Genomic DNA, 14,482 nt, shown 5'->3' with positions numbered 1-14,482 from the left:
CCAACCTCCTACAACCAAGATTACTTTATCCAGCAAAGCTATCATTTAGAAGTGAAGGTCAGATAAAGAGCTTCACAGATAAGAAAATAAAGGAGTTAAAAAAGAAAAGAAATGAAAGAGGTGAAATAACAATAGTCACCACAGAAATACAAAGGATTGTAAGAAAATACTATAAACAACTATATGCCAACAAGCTGGAAATCCTAGAAAAATACAATCCAAATCTGAACGATGAACAGAAAAAAAAGAAAAGAAATGAAAGAGGTGAAATAACAATAGACATCACAGAAATACAAAGGATTGTAAGAAAATACTATAAACAACTATATGCCAACAAGCTGGAAATCCTAGAAAAATACAATCTTCCAAATCTGAATCAGGAAGAAACAGAACACGTGAATAGGACAATAACAATTGATGAAATTGAAGCAGTAATCAAAAAATTCCCAACAAATAAAAGCCTTGGTTTGAAGGGCTTCACAGGGGAGTTTTACCAAATAGTCAAAGAAGAACTAACACCTATCTTCCTCAAACTATTCCAAAAAATCCAAGAGGAAGGAACACTTCCAAGCTCTTTTTATGAAGCCAGCATTATCCTATTTCCAAAACCAGATAAAGACACTACAAAGAAAGCGAATTACAGGCCAATATCCCTGATAAACATAGATGCTAAAATTCTCAACAAAATGTTAGCAAATCTGATCCAGCAATATATTGACAAGATCATACAACATGACCAAGTGGGATTTATTTCACAGATGCAAGGCTGGCAAAAGATTTGCAAATCAATAAACATGATACACCACACAAAACAAAATTAAGGATAAAAAATCACATGATCATATCAATAGATGCAGAAAAAGCATTTGATAAATTCCAGCACCCATTTATTATAAATACTCTCAGCAAAGTAGGAATAGAGGGATCATATCTCAGCATAATAAAAACCATAGATGACAAACCCACAGCAAACATCATATTCATATAAACATTTCCCTTATGCCAGAACCGGTTTGGCTCAGTGGATAGAGCCACGGCCTGCGGACTCAAGGGTCCCGGGTTCGATTCCGGTCAAGGGCATGTACCTTGGTTGCAGGCACATCCCCAGTGGGGGTTGTGCAGGAGGCAGCTGATCGATGTTTCTCTCTCATTGATGTTTCCGGCTCTCTATCCCTCTCCCTTCCTCTCTGTAAAAAATCAAATATATAAACACATTTCCCTTAAGATTGGGAACGAGACAAGGATGTTCATTTTCACCACTCTTATTCAACGTACCACTGGAAGTCCTAGCCACAGCAACCAGGCGAAATAAAAAGCATCCAAATTACAAAGGAAGAAGTAAAACTGTTATTATTTGCAGATGATATAATACTGTATATAGAAAACCCTAAAGATTCCACCAAAAAAATACTAGAACTGATAAATGAATTCAGTAAAGTAGCAGGATACACCATAAATACCCAATAAATGTATCAGTTGCATTTTTATTTGCTAATAATGAGCTATCGGAAAGAGAAACCAAGAGAACAATTCCATTTACAATTGCATAAAAAAATACATAGGGATAAATTTAATCAAGGATGTAAAAGAACTGTGCTTGAAAAATTATAACACACTGAAGAATGAAATTGAAGAAAATATAAATAAATGGAAGAATATATCATGCTCATGGAAAGGAAGAATTAAGATCATTAAAATGTCTATGCTATCTAAGCAATCTATAGATCAATACAATTCCCATCAAAATACCAATGCTGTATTTCACAGAACTAGAACAAAAAAATTCAAAAACTTTAAATGGAACCACAAAAGACCCCAAATTGTCACAGCAATCTTGAGGGGGGTCAAAATAAAGTTGGGGGTATCATTCTAGCAGACATCAAACTATACTACAAGGCTATTGTAATCAAAACAGCATGTTACTGGCATTAAAAACAGATTCATAGCCCTGAATGGGTGGCTCAGTTGGTTGGAGCATTGTCCTATGCACCAACAGGTTGTGGCATACACCTAGGTTGTGGGTTCAACCCTGGTCGGGGCAAGTTCAGGAGGCTACTGATCAATGTTTCTCTCTCACATCAATATTTCTCTCATTCTCTCTCTCTCAAAAAAAAAAATCAATAAAATATATCCTTGCCCTAGCCAGTTTTTCTCACTGGTTAGCATGTTGGCCCTGAGACTGAAGGGTCATGGGTTTGATTCCATGGGTACATACTGAATCAAAGGTACATACCTTTGATTGCAGGCTCCATCCCTGGCCCCAGTTGGGGCATGTGCAGGAAGCAACCGATCAATGTGTCTCTCTCAAATCAATATTTCTCTCTGTGTGTCTCTTCCCCTCCCATCCACTCTCTCTAAAAATCAATGGAAAAAATATCCTCAGGTGAGTATTAACAAAAAAACAAAAAATATATATCCTCAAGTAAGGGTTAAAAAAAAGAGAGAGCCCGGCCAGCATGGCTCAGTGGTTGAGCGTCGACCTGTGAACCAGGAGGTCATGGTTTGATTCCCGGTCAGGGTGCATGCTAGGTTGTGGGCTCAATCCCCAGTGTGGGGCGTGCAGGAGGCAGCCAATCAATGATTCTCTCTCATCATTGATGTTTCTATCTGTTTCTTCCTCTCTCTTCCTCTCTGAAATTAATAAAAATACTTAAAGAGAGAGATAGTGAGAGAGAGATCAATGGAGCTAAATAGAGAGCCCAGAAATAAATCCACACCTATATTGCCAATTAACATTTGACAAATGCAAGAATATGCAAGGGTAAAGACAGTCTATTTAACAAAAGGTGTTGGGAACATTGGGCAGATACATGACCACCTTCTTCACCACATACAAGAATAAACTCAGAAAAAAAGAATAAAATAAAAACAGATTAAAGACTTAAATGTAAGACTCAAAACTATAAAATTCCTAGAAAGAGAACACAGTAAAATCTCTGACATGTGTCTTACTAATATTTTTTCTAATATATCTCCTTCAGCTACAGAAATAAAATAAAAATAAACAAATGGGACTACAGCAAACTAAAAAGATTTTGCACAGCAAAGTAAACCATCAACAAAACAAAAAGACAACCTACTGAATGGGAGAGCATATTCACCAATGATACATCCAATATTTAATATCCAAAATTTATAAAGAACTCATACTACTCAACACCACAAAAACAAACAATCCAATGAAAAAAATAGGCAAAGTACCTGAATAGGACATACAGACGGCCAAGAGACACACGAAAAGATGCTCAATGCCACTGATCATCAGAGAAATTATAATTAAAACCACAATGAGATATCACCACAAACCTGTCAGAATGACTACCATCAATAAAGCAACAATCGTTGGAGAGACTGTGAAGAAGAGGGAACCCTCGTGCACTGTTCCTGGGAATGCAGACTGGTGCAGCCACTGTGGGAACAGTGTGGAGGTTCCTAAAAAATAAATAAAAATGAAACTGCCTTATAACCAAGAGATTTTGCTTCTGGGAAAATATTTGAAGAAACCCAAAACACTAATTTGAAAGAATATATGCAGTGTTATTTACAATAGGCAAGATATGGAAGCAACCCAAGTGCCCATCCGTATATGAGTAGAAGAAAGAAGCGTTGGTACATTTACACAACAGAATATTACTTGTCCACTAAAAAAAAAATGAAATCTTACCATTTGTGACAGCATGAATGGACCTAGAGGGTAATGTGCTAAGTAAAATAAGTCAAACAGAGAAGGGCAAGTATCATATGATTTCACTTATATGTGGAATCTGTAGAATAAAATAAATAAACAAAATAGAAACAGACTCATAGATACAGAGCACAGACTGGTGGTTGCCAGAGGGGAGGGGACTTGGAGGCTGGGTGAAAAGTGAAGAGGTAAGAAGTCAAATGGGCAGTCATGGGGTGTGAAGTACAGCACAGGGAATATGGTCACTATTGTAATAGCGATGCAGGGTGCCAGGTGGGGATGTGAAATATCAAGGGGACCACTTTGTAAATTATATAATTTTCTAACCACTATGCTATGTTCCTGCAACTAATACAAGTAATATTAGATGTAAACTGTAATTGAACATAAAATTTAAATTTAAAAATAAAAATTTATGTATGATGATACAAATTTGCCCTGACACCCACCCAGATATTGGTATAGCTTTATCTATACAACAAAACTATTTAAGATAGGGTTCCTACAGAGCTAGTGCCACTGGTACCTTGCTCCTCAAACCATGGCCCACCTGCCAGAGCGGCCTCACCTGGGCGACCCTGGGCCTTGGGAGGATGCAGCATCCCAGGCCCCGCCCAGGCCTTAGAGCAGGATCCGAGCCTTAAGCGGAGCCCAGGAGAGCCCCACACACCACAGTTAGGACGCACTGCTTCCCCCAGAGAGGCTTTGCCGCCCTGGGAAGCTTTTCAAAATCCCACACCTGAGGTGAGATCCAGGCAGCAGTATGTTCTAAATTCCTGATGCTTCCAGCCTGCAGCCAAGGTGGAGAACCATAGATTGTTTTTGGAAGAAAACCTAATATCACTACCATAAATGGAAAACCGGTATCACTTGCCATAAATAGGAATCAATAAAGAAAACAAAGATGATCAATAATTCTTACCACGTGTGATTGTCTAAAACTCATATCTACAGTTTCCCCCTTATCTATGCTTTTGTTTCCCGCTGTCTCAGTTATAGTCAACTACAGTCCAAAAACACTAAATGGAAAATTCCAGAATAAACACTGCGTAAGTTTGAATTGTGTGCCGTCTGAGCAGCGTGGCGGAGTCTCCCACTGTCCTGCTCTGTCGTCCCTGGGACGTGGACCACCCCTCCCCCAGGACCCCCACGGTGTAGACACGCCCCCAGCCTTGATCAGGCGGCAGCTGTCTTGGTTATCAGGTCAAAGTTCACGACAGAGCCCTGCTGCTGCTCCAGTCACCTGACTTACTAGCCCCGGCCCCAGAGTACACCAGGGCGAGGCTGCAGTTCTGAGGTGCGAGAGGGAAGGCATGAAGGGCCTCCTCCAGGAAAAAGGGTGGGGGTAGGAAGACCATGGCACATGCAGGGTTCAGTGCTGCCCGAGTTTGGGCGTCCCGGGGGTCTTGGAACGTCTCCCCAGTGGACACAGAGGGACTATGCATTCTCCTTTGTTAGAAAACAGCAGCAAAGGCCAAGTGTCAAGGGCCTGATCGCACAGCTCGGTGGCAATGAGCAAGGGCAAGGCTTTCCCCCCATGTACCCAGCCCTGCCGTCCAGCCCGCGTGCACCTTGACTCACCAAGGCTAGACTTGGGATACGTGGGTATAGCCTGCACGGGTGCTCGGCGGCTTCCTCAGTTCGTTATTCCCCGCCTTTGCTGCTCTTGAGACTCACCTGCAGGTTCTATAAACCCATGCCAGACTCTCACCCCGGATGAGTTAAGTCAGAAACTCTGGGGATGGTGTAGGCATCAGAATGGTCTAAGCATCCCCGGGTGAACCTGATACACAGCCGGACGGAGAACTGTCTACGTGGGAGCAGTTGGGACACTGTAATGCTGCTTTCCCAAAGAGCCTGTCACGGGGCCACTTCACTAATTCCAGCGCCACATACTTGGTGGGCTGTCACAGTGTGCGCCCTCTCGCTGTTGCGGATGAAGAGGTGAGAGATCACAACCATATACCTCCTCCTGGGTTTGGAACCAGTCGGAAAATACAGTGGAAATGGGTGCGTGGAGATCCATGTTCAGCTCTATTACGGGAGGGAGGGAGCGGTGGTGGAACCAGGCGATGGACCTGCCCCAGCCAGTGTGGATCTGACTCCAGAACCCACGAGTCAGCCTGGAGCTGCGTGGAAGAAGGCACCCAGGCGCTGCGGCAGGTGTCTGCCCTCAGCAGAGCCGAGAGTGAGGACATCGGAGGCGACCTCCTGCCAGCCAGCTGGGCTTGCCCAGGGGAGGAAGCTCCTCGCGGGCAGGTGGCCTGAGGGATGGAGAGGGAGAGAGGCTGGTCCGCAGTACTGTGCTCCTCCTCCCAGGCTCAGGAACCAGGCTGCCTCGCTGCTCCGCTGAGGAGGAAGTGGGTACAGGGGGGACGTTTCCATCCAAACCACTGGAACTTCAAGTCCCTAAATGATGGGCTAAGGTAGAACCATTAGAAGAGAGAACGGTGTCTCCTACACTCACCTCCTTACGGCATTTGCAGTTTTACAGCTGCGCTCAGGGAACTCCTGCCCACAGAAAGAGTCGGTGTGCTGTGCTGTCAAGATACTTAGAGGAAATTGAGAAAAGACCCTTCTTTTTTTCTTTTCTTTGTTGATTACGGTATTACATATGTGTCCTACTCCCCCCACTGCCCGCCCCCCCGGCCACTCATGCTCTCACCCCCTGGTGTCTGTGCCTTGGTTAGGCTTATATGCATGCATACACGTCCTTTGGTTGCTCCTTCTGATCTCCCCAGGGCCTCATCATCCTCACATGAAGGCTGTTGGGGACCTCCAGAGGTCAGAGTCTCGGCGAGCACACAGGGCCCTAAAAGCTCTGAAATAAAAAATAATTTTAATTGACTTTGATTAAAATAAGGATGCCAAGCAGCACTTTTAGGAATGAGCAAAGGTGGTGCCAAAATCAGACACCTTAACAGCAGGACCACTCCCAAGGCAGGCGTCCGGGGTGCAAGGATGGGTCGTGCTGACCTGGGTTCGAGTCCTGACTTCACCACGTTCCAGCCAAGCAACACTGCACGTGTTACTGCTGGTCTCTGAGCGACTGTTGCATCACCTGGAAAACAGAAACAACAGTGCTGACTTCAAAAAGGGGTGTGGGATTATTCGTAATACCTTAAAGTGTCTGAACACATTTGTCTTATTAGTAAGTTATATTAGTTCCCTGTGATCAGGATGGTAGAAACATTGCATTTTCCAGAGCCTCTCTGAGAAACTGGGTCCCCTTTGCGATTCTGAGGCCCCTCCTAGGAAGAAAGGGTGTAACTATGTCGTGTTCCAAAGTAGAGGAAGCGTGTCACTCACTGCAGCCCTCAGTGGCAGTCCCCGAAGACAGAGCATTGGGACTTGAAGGCTGGAGGCGATCCACCCATCACTCCAGACTCTGTTTCAGTTCCATGAAACGTGGCCTCCAGTCTGACCCTAATTTTTTCTCCCAAACAGTTGGCATCCACTGCTAATCTCTGGAGCAAAACCTCCGCCTCCGGGTTCTGAGCTGGAGGCCACATACAGGTCTCTGGCCACCTCGTTAGCGTGGGCACTGGACCCCGTGCTGAGAAGAGTGAAAGCAGTTCCTGTCCCAACCATGTCACGTGTGCCCCTACGGCTCTGAGAGAGGAATCAAATATTTTTCAGTGGAGACAAGGACTTCTTGTCATTGTAAATTACTCTTCCAAATGTCTTATTTCGAAGAGGCTTTAAAGAAATTATTCCCTGTGGCTAGATGCGCGTGCCTCTTAGTGTCTCTGAGTGCTAAGGCTGGGGTTGGGCTCCAGCCTTACTGTCCCGGGAGGTCTGCAAGGAAAAGGCCACAGCCGGAGGGGAAAGGGCAGGACCTTCCCCAGGAGTGAGAGCATCGTGGCACCTACTGCCCAGGGAGGAGCAAGTCACACACGGCTCAGCTTCTCTTTGTCTCGACTGGGAGAGTCTATGGGTCTTCAGTAGTTTTCCTGGGGAGAAGATGCTGAAGGTGGGGCTTGAGACGAGAAGAAAAGGGATGGGATGGGCCATTTTTCCTGAGACCCCATAATGAGCCAGGTCTGCCTGGAGAGGCAGCTCCTCTGCAAATCTGACTATCCTCGCAGCTCTCTTCGCTGGTTTCCTGCTATAGTCCTAGACCTTCGGCCGAGTGCTGTTTAGCTATTTCATCTTGTCTCCGTTGAGCTGAAATGGTAAAGAGGAGTGTATCCCAGCCACGGTCAGCACAGCTACAGAGACATGAGCCACCTCACCCCAAGAGAAAACAAGAGCAGACCGCATGGAGAGACCCTGCCCGGCGAGGCATCCGTGTCTTCGGGACGCTGACTTCTCCTCTGGCTCACACATATGCTGCGGGTCAGAAAGGATGTCACGGATGCCATATTGTCCCACCGTCCAGAAAAGGCTAAGGTGTGTGACAACCCAAAGATGGCCCTGCCTCCATAGCCTCCAGCACACAAAGAGCTGCCTTGAAATGGCCTGTTGATCATAATGCCCCCAATGTCTGTGCATTGCCTCTGTGCGTTCACGCAGCTCCCCACCTCAGCATCTCCGGAGCCTGAGTCACCTCGCAAACTCCCGGTCTGAGCTCTCGCTCCATGTGGAGCCTCCTCATTCTTCCTCTCTGGCCCGGGTCCTCCTTGGTGCTGTCTTCCAAGGACTTCAGAGGACCTCACTGTTGTCACTACGGACAGAGGCCACCATAAAAGGCCAACAAGAAGCGAGAGCAGGTCCACATCCCACGTACAGGTGGGAAATGTGCCTTCTTATAGGTCAGGTCATTTTGGGGGGAAATGGATGAAGTTTCTGACTGTGAGTAAGTAGCTCATAGAAGAGGAAACCTAGATGGCTAATAAAATAGTAAACATGCCACCCAGCCAGCATGGCTCAGTGGTTGAACCTCAAACTATGAACCAGGAGGTCATGGTTTGATTTCCTGTCAAGGGCACATGCCTGGAATGCAGGCTCCATACCCAGTGCGGGCCATGCAGGAGGCAGCCAATCCATGATTCTCTCTCATCATTGAGGTTTCTATCTCTCTCTCCCTCTCCCTTCCTCTCTGAAATCAATAAAAGTATATATTAAAAAAATAGTAAGCGTGCCCTTGGTCTCTAAAAATTAAGAATGTGAACATTAAAACATCAGCAATGTTTACCCCTATCAGAGTGAGAGCAATTAAAATAATTTTATGTGTTTGGAAGATATGGAAAAGACGGGGCCTTGGTGAGAATAAGAATGGGTATAGATACTTTGAAGATACACTGGGCAACATATAGAAAAATATGTGGCACATTACCTTACAACCAAACAACTCTATTTCCAGGTGTATCCCTTAAGACAAATAAATGAGCACACTTTCACTCCATGGCTTATTCACCCTCTAGCTTCTAAATCATCTTTAGCCTTCTGCTTGAGTCTGGTGCCTGGGGATGGATAAATCTAGAGGATCCAATTTGAGGGCCCACCAAAGTCCTCTCAAAAGAACCTAACACCTCACTTTAGAATATATGGATCCCTTGCCCCAATTTCCCTCAGCTTTGGGGACTCACAAAAGCTAGGAAACATGAAGACTGTAGCTTGATCAGCAATTGCATCTCACTTTGGCTCATCACAGAATCCGAATGAGTGAGGACCAGTTTGTGGTTTGAGAGTGTGTGTCTCCTCAGGTAAGAAGCGTGAGCACATGAATGTGTCATGGAGGGGACGGTGTGCAGATGGGCAGACAGTTCTAAGGCGTTGGGTTTGCACTTGGACACTGAGCCACGTGGCTATGCTGTGATCATCATGCTGAATAGAGAGACACTGTTATGAAATATCACCATGGTTACCCAGTGCTGCTCATCAGAACTTGCACTGGTCTGAGAAGACAGGGCCCCAGTTCACCAAGATCCTTTAACACAGGCAGAAATCTAGGAGTTGCAGGAGTCAAATTGGCCTCATCCAGTGTATACTACAGACCTGAATCAAGCTGTGGTTTTTGCTGGCCCAAGGCCACATTTCTATTTAGGTGGTAGTCCGAAACAGGACAAATTTGAAACAGCCAATTATCAATTCTTCACCTTGCAATATACATTGGTTTTCCATTAGCATGCGGGTCAGCAAACTTTTTCTGCAAAGGGCCAGATCACAAATAATTTTGATTTTAGGACAATACCACCTCTGTCACAATTACTCAGCTCTGCCATTGTAGTGTAAGAGCAGCCATAGACAATTCATAAGTGAATGGGCGTGGCTGTGTCCCAATAAAACTTTATTTACAAAAACAAGTAGAGCCACATTTGGGTCATGGACTGTAGTTTACCAAACCCCTCCTCTAGCAGATTGAACTAATTGTCAAAGATAGAATCACCTTCAAAAAACATAGGAAATATTTTGCCAGAGAATCTTGTTTCCTCAGATACTTATTTATTGCCCAATAAATTGTACATTTATGGGAACCAACTTTTAAGACATTCTAGTAAAGGTTGGTGGGAGGGAGTCCATACAGTAGAGATGTTGAAAATGCTGGAAATACTAGAGATAAGTGACAGAGCAAAGACCCTGAGAACACGCGAGGGGTGATTCCAGAGAACAGGCAAGATGCCTCTTGGACCCTAAGAAAGGGAGCGAGGAGAGGCTGGGTTGTAAAGAGGACCTCCCTTTTGACTGGTGGCTCCATGACCATATCTGGTAAGAGGATGGCAGATGGTGGGAAGCATGAGGAGGAGAAGGCTTGACATTGTCACTAAGGACAATGGACATGAAAGCTAAGCAAGAACATGGAGGACCCAATTCACTCATTTTAAAAATGAAACAATGCCACCTGCCTCCCAGGTAGTGATAAGGGTGAACATGGCTAGTTCATCCAGGCATGCAAGAATCCTGAAGTGTCTGAGCAAGGGGGCCTTGGGAATCCTGGAGGCTTCCCCAAATGACGGTGAGCATCACTGAGAGTGGAGATTGGTTTCATGTGGTGCTCAGACATGATGTCAAACAATTTTAATCCATATAGTGGGACAGCTTTTCTCCTCTGTGCTGTCCACCTTTCTAATCACCTCGCCTAGAAGTCTTCATCTGGTGCTGGCATGTCTACACCACCCTCTTTAATAAGCGCCAAGCCTGTTTTGTCTTCCTTTCTGTTTAGCCCGCGATATCTGATTTCACCCATATGTTGGCGGCACCAGTGACTGGCCGGTCCGGACGGAAAGTATAGTGTCAGTCACCGGTGACTGACATGGCGCTTAATGTGTTAACAAACTATGGCGAGTCCCAGACTCGGAGCTTCAACACTATCTGAGTAGAACTTAATTTTGTGGGTTTCTTTTCCTCTTATTTATTTCCATGGCTGTCTCCGATTTATGGCAATTGATTGATAATTGGTTTTTTATTTATGATATAAACATATGATGTAAGTATTATATCAATTTTCCTTTTAAAGTATATGTAAAGTGAGTCATTTTTAAATTAAATGTATTGGGGTGACACTGGTTAATAAGATTATATAGGTTTCAAGTGTCCATTTCTATTGTACATGATCTGTATATTGCACTGTGTGCTCACCACCCAAAGTCAAATCTCTTCTGTCACCACATATTTAACCCCTTTACCCCTTACTACCCCCTCCCCCTTCCCTCTGGTCACCACCATGCTGTTGTCTCTGTCTATGAGTTTTTGTTTGTTTTGTTTGTCCATTTTTTGCTTTCAGTTTTATATCCCACATCTGAGTGAAATCATATGGTTCTTGACTTTTTCTGTCTGATTTATTTTGCTTAGCATGATATTCTCAAGATCCATCCATGTTGTCACAATGGCAGTACTTCATCTTTTCTTAGAGCTGAGTAGTATTCCATTGGTATATGGACCACATCTTCTATGTAATCAGCTATCAAAGGACACTTTGTTATTTCCATGTCTTGGTCACTGTGAGTAATGCTGCAGTGAACGTAGGGGTACATATATTTTGCAAATTCTTGTTTTCAAATTTTTCAGGTAGATGCCTAGAAGAGTAGTTGCTGGGTCATATGGTAACTCTACTCCTGTTTTCTGCTGTGGTTTTTTTTTTTCAATTTATGTTTATTGTTGAAAGTATTACAGTTGTCCCCTTCTTCCCCCATTTACCCCTCCTCCCAGTTCCCACCCCCTCCCCAGGCCTTCACTGCACTACTGTCTGTGTCCATAGGTTATGATTACATGCATATAAGTTCTTTGGTTGATCTCTCCCTGCCCCTCTCCTCTAAGAATCATCAGTCTGTTTCATACTTCCATGTCTCTGGATCTGTTTTGTTTGTCAGTTTGTTTTGGGTAACTCTATTCTTAATTTTTGAGGATCCTTCATACTGTTTTCCACAGTGGCTGTACCAGTTCACATTCCCACCAGCAGTGAATGAGGGTTCCTTTTTCTCCACAACCTCTCCAGCACTTGTAACTTGCCTTGTTGATAATAACTATTCTAACTGGTGTGAGGTGGTGTCTCATTGCAGTTTTCATTTGCATTTCCTTAAAAGCTAGTGAACATTTCTTCACATACCTGTTGGCCATTTGTATGTCATCTTGGGAGAAGTGTCCATTCAGGTCCTTTGCCCAATTTTTAATTGGGTTGTTTGTTTGGTTTTGAGTTGTATGAGTTATTTCTATATTTTTTCTATATTTTGGATATTAAGCCCTTATTGCAGCTGTTGTTTGAAAATGGAAGGTGAATCATTTTAAAGAAAAAAATTAAGTAACTAGGTTTCCAGGTAGCACACAGATGTGGCAGAGCAGTGAGGGTGCTGTAAGAGTGAGGCACACCGGCGGGGGAGGGGTGCGGGGGAAGGGCTTTCCCCCAGCAGCTGCTGCCGCTGCTGGACTCAGACACCGGCTCCCCAGCCCATCTCACTGCAAAGCTTTCATTGCTCACATTGCAGAGCCCAAAGCTGAAGCCCCATCCCCGGGCCATTTTCTTTCTCTGCAAAGGTGCATCTCGCTGAGGACACGGTCAGCAGCGAGCCTGGTGAAGACGGGAGCCTGTCCGTTAGCTCTGGCCTGTCGTGCAGGAAAGGGAGCAGGCCCTGGTGGCCTGAGAAAGGGGCCCGTCACGGTCCGGAGTCAGGGAACTGTGCCTGCTCTGCCCCGACCCTCATGAAGAATCAGGGCCCTGTGGCAGCCACTGGTGCTGATGAGAAAATGTGAGGGAGCGTGGGGGGAATGCTGAGGGTGAGGAGGGGCACTGGTACTTGACCCAGGTGGTGGGGCTCCTGGAGGCCAAGGGGCCGAGCCCCTCAGGATTCCAGGGCCGAGCCTGCACTGCTCGTGTCCCAGATAGAAGTTGCCGTTGCTGAGCACAGGTGATGCTGGTTTTGCTCACCACTCTGTCCCCATAGCGACAGTGAAGATCTGTTCACTGTCTAATGAAGGTGAACCTTAGTTAGAGAGAAAGAAGAGGAGGAGGGAGGGAGGCAGAGAGAATGACACGCAAAGGGGAGAAGGAAGACAAAACCAGTCTCCTCAAGGGTAGGGACTGTGTCTAAGCTCTTTCCCGAAATGTCTCCATCTGGTGAGAGAGCAAGGCTCAGGGGTGGCGCTCAGCGGTACCTTAAAAAAAAAATGAATGAATAGAAAGCTGAAGACCTTTATAAATAACCATAATATAACTTACACGTGGGGACATCCAAATCCTTCTGACAGATAATATCTATTGAGAACCTCCTACAAGGGGTCAATAGATGCCAACAATGTTGGCTTTGGCTGCCATCACTCGTCTGGCTGAGCATCAGCCCTCATGCGCAGAGCTCGCCTAGATCAGCCCATGGGCCTCACTGTCCCTGCGGCAGGGCCTCCACAGCCTCATTTTACAAGATAAAGGCCCCGAGAGCCAAGGCTCCCGCTCAGAGCCACTCACAGACTGAGAGAGCGGTCGGGCCACGGCCCCAGTCTAGGTCTGTGTGTCCCCAGAGGCCGGGGTCTGTCCCTATGTGACTGTGATTATGACACCCGAGCAGCGGTGACCTCACGGGTGTTTGAGAAGTTTCGATCAGACACAGAAAGGGGAGAGGGGAAGAGGCCACTGTGGGAGACACTGCTGGGCTCCCCGAGTGTGGCTTCTCCTCTCTTTCTGGGCAGATACCCTCTTGAGATGAGGCATCGACATATGCCTTTCCTCAGCCAATGGGATGTGAGCTCATGTGACATAAATCACTTCTTGGCATTTAAGACCCACTAAGTGCTCGCTTTCCTTGCCGAGCCCTTATTGCAAGAATCTGGGCCAAGCGAACACGTGGAGGTCAGACACCCACACCCGCAGGGGATTTTAAATGAATGATAATAAGATAACTCTATGTTGGTGACGTTTGCTACTGCAGCACCACTTTGTCTACCATGAGTAACAGTCACAAGGGCCCCTATAAACAGTGAAACGCAGGAAACACTGGGCACGGAAGGCTCTATTGGATGACAAGCCCGAGGTTTTCCACCGGCGCTATCAACCCTGTTGAAAGGTGGTGACATGTGCTGGGTAGGGGGCCTGGCCACTGGTGCGCTTCCTCCTGGACAAGCACCCGCTGGGTGGGCGTGGTTCCTCTGAGTCTGTTTTCTCCTCTGTAACGTGGGACAGTCACCTCATGGCAGGTGAGGACTTTTAAATGGCACATAGGAACTTAACACACGACCTGACACAGGTAAGGCCTCCAGAAATGTAACTGTTTACACAAAGTCTGGCAAGAATGAAAAGCACTAGTTTCCCTCTCCTCTGTCTGCAAGGCCCATGAGTCCTGGAGGAGTTAACCCAAGACATGCATGCACATACACACACATGCATGCACACGCGCACACGCGCACACACGCACATACAGGCCCTCGCAG

This window comes from Myotis brandtii, unplaced genomic scaffold (assembly GCF_000412655.1).
Source record: "Myotis brandtii unplaced genomic scaffold, ASM41265v1 scaffold152, whole genome shotgun sequence".
Classification (NCBI taxonomy): domain Eukaryota; kingdom Metazoa; phylum Chordata; class Mammalia; order Chiroptera; family Vespertilionidae; genus Myotis; species Myotis brandtii.
Note: the sequence above shows the minus strand (reverse complement) of the source record.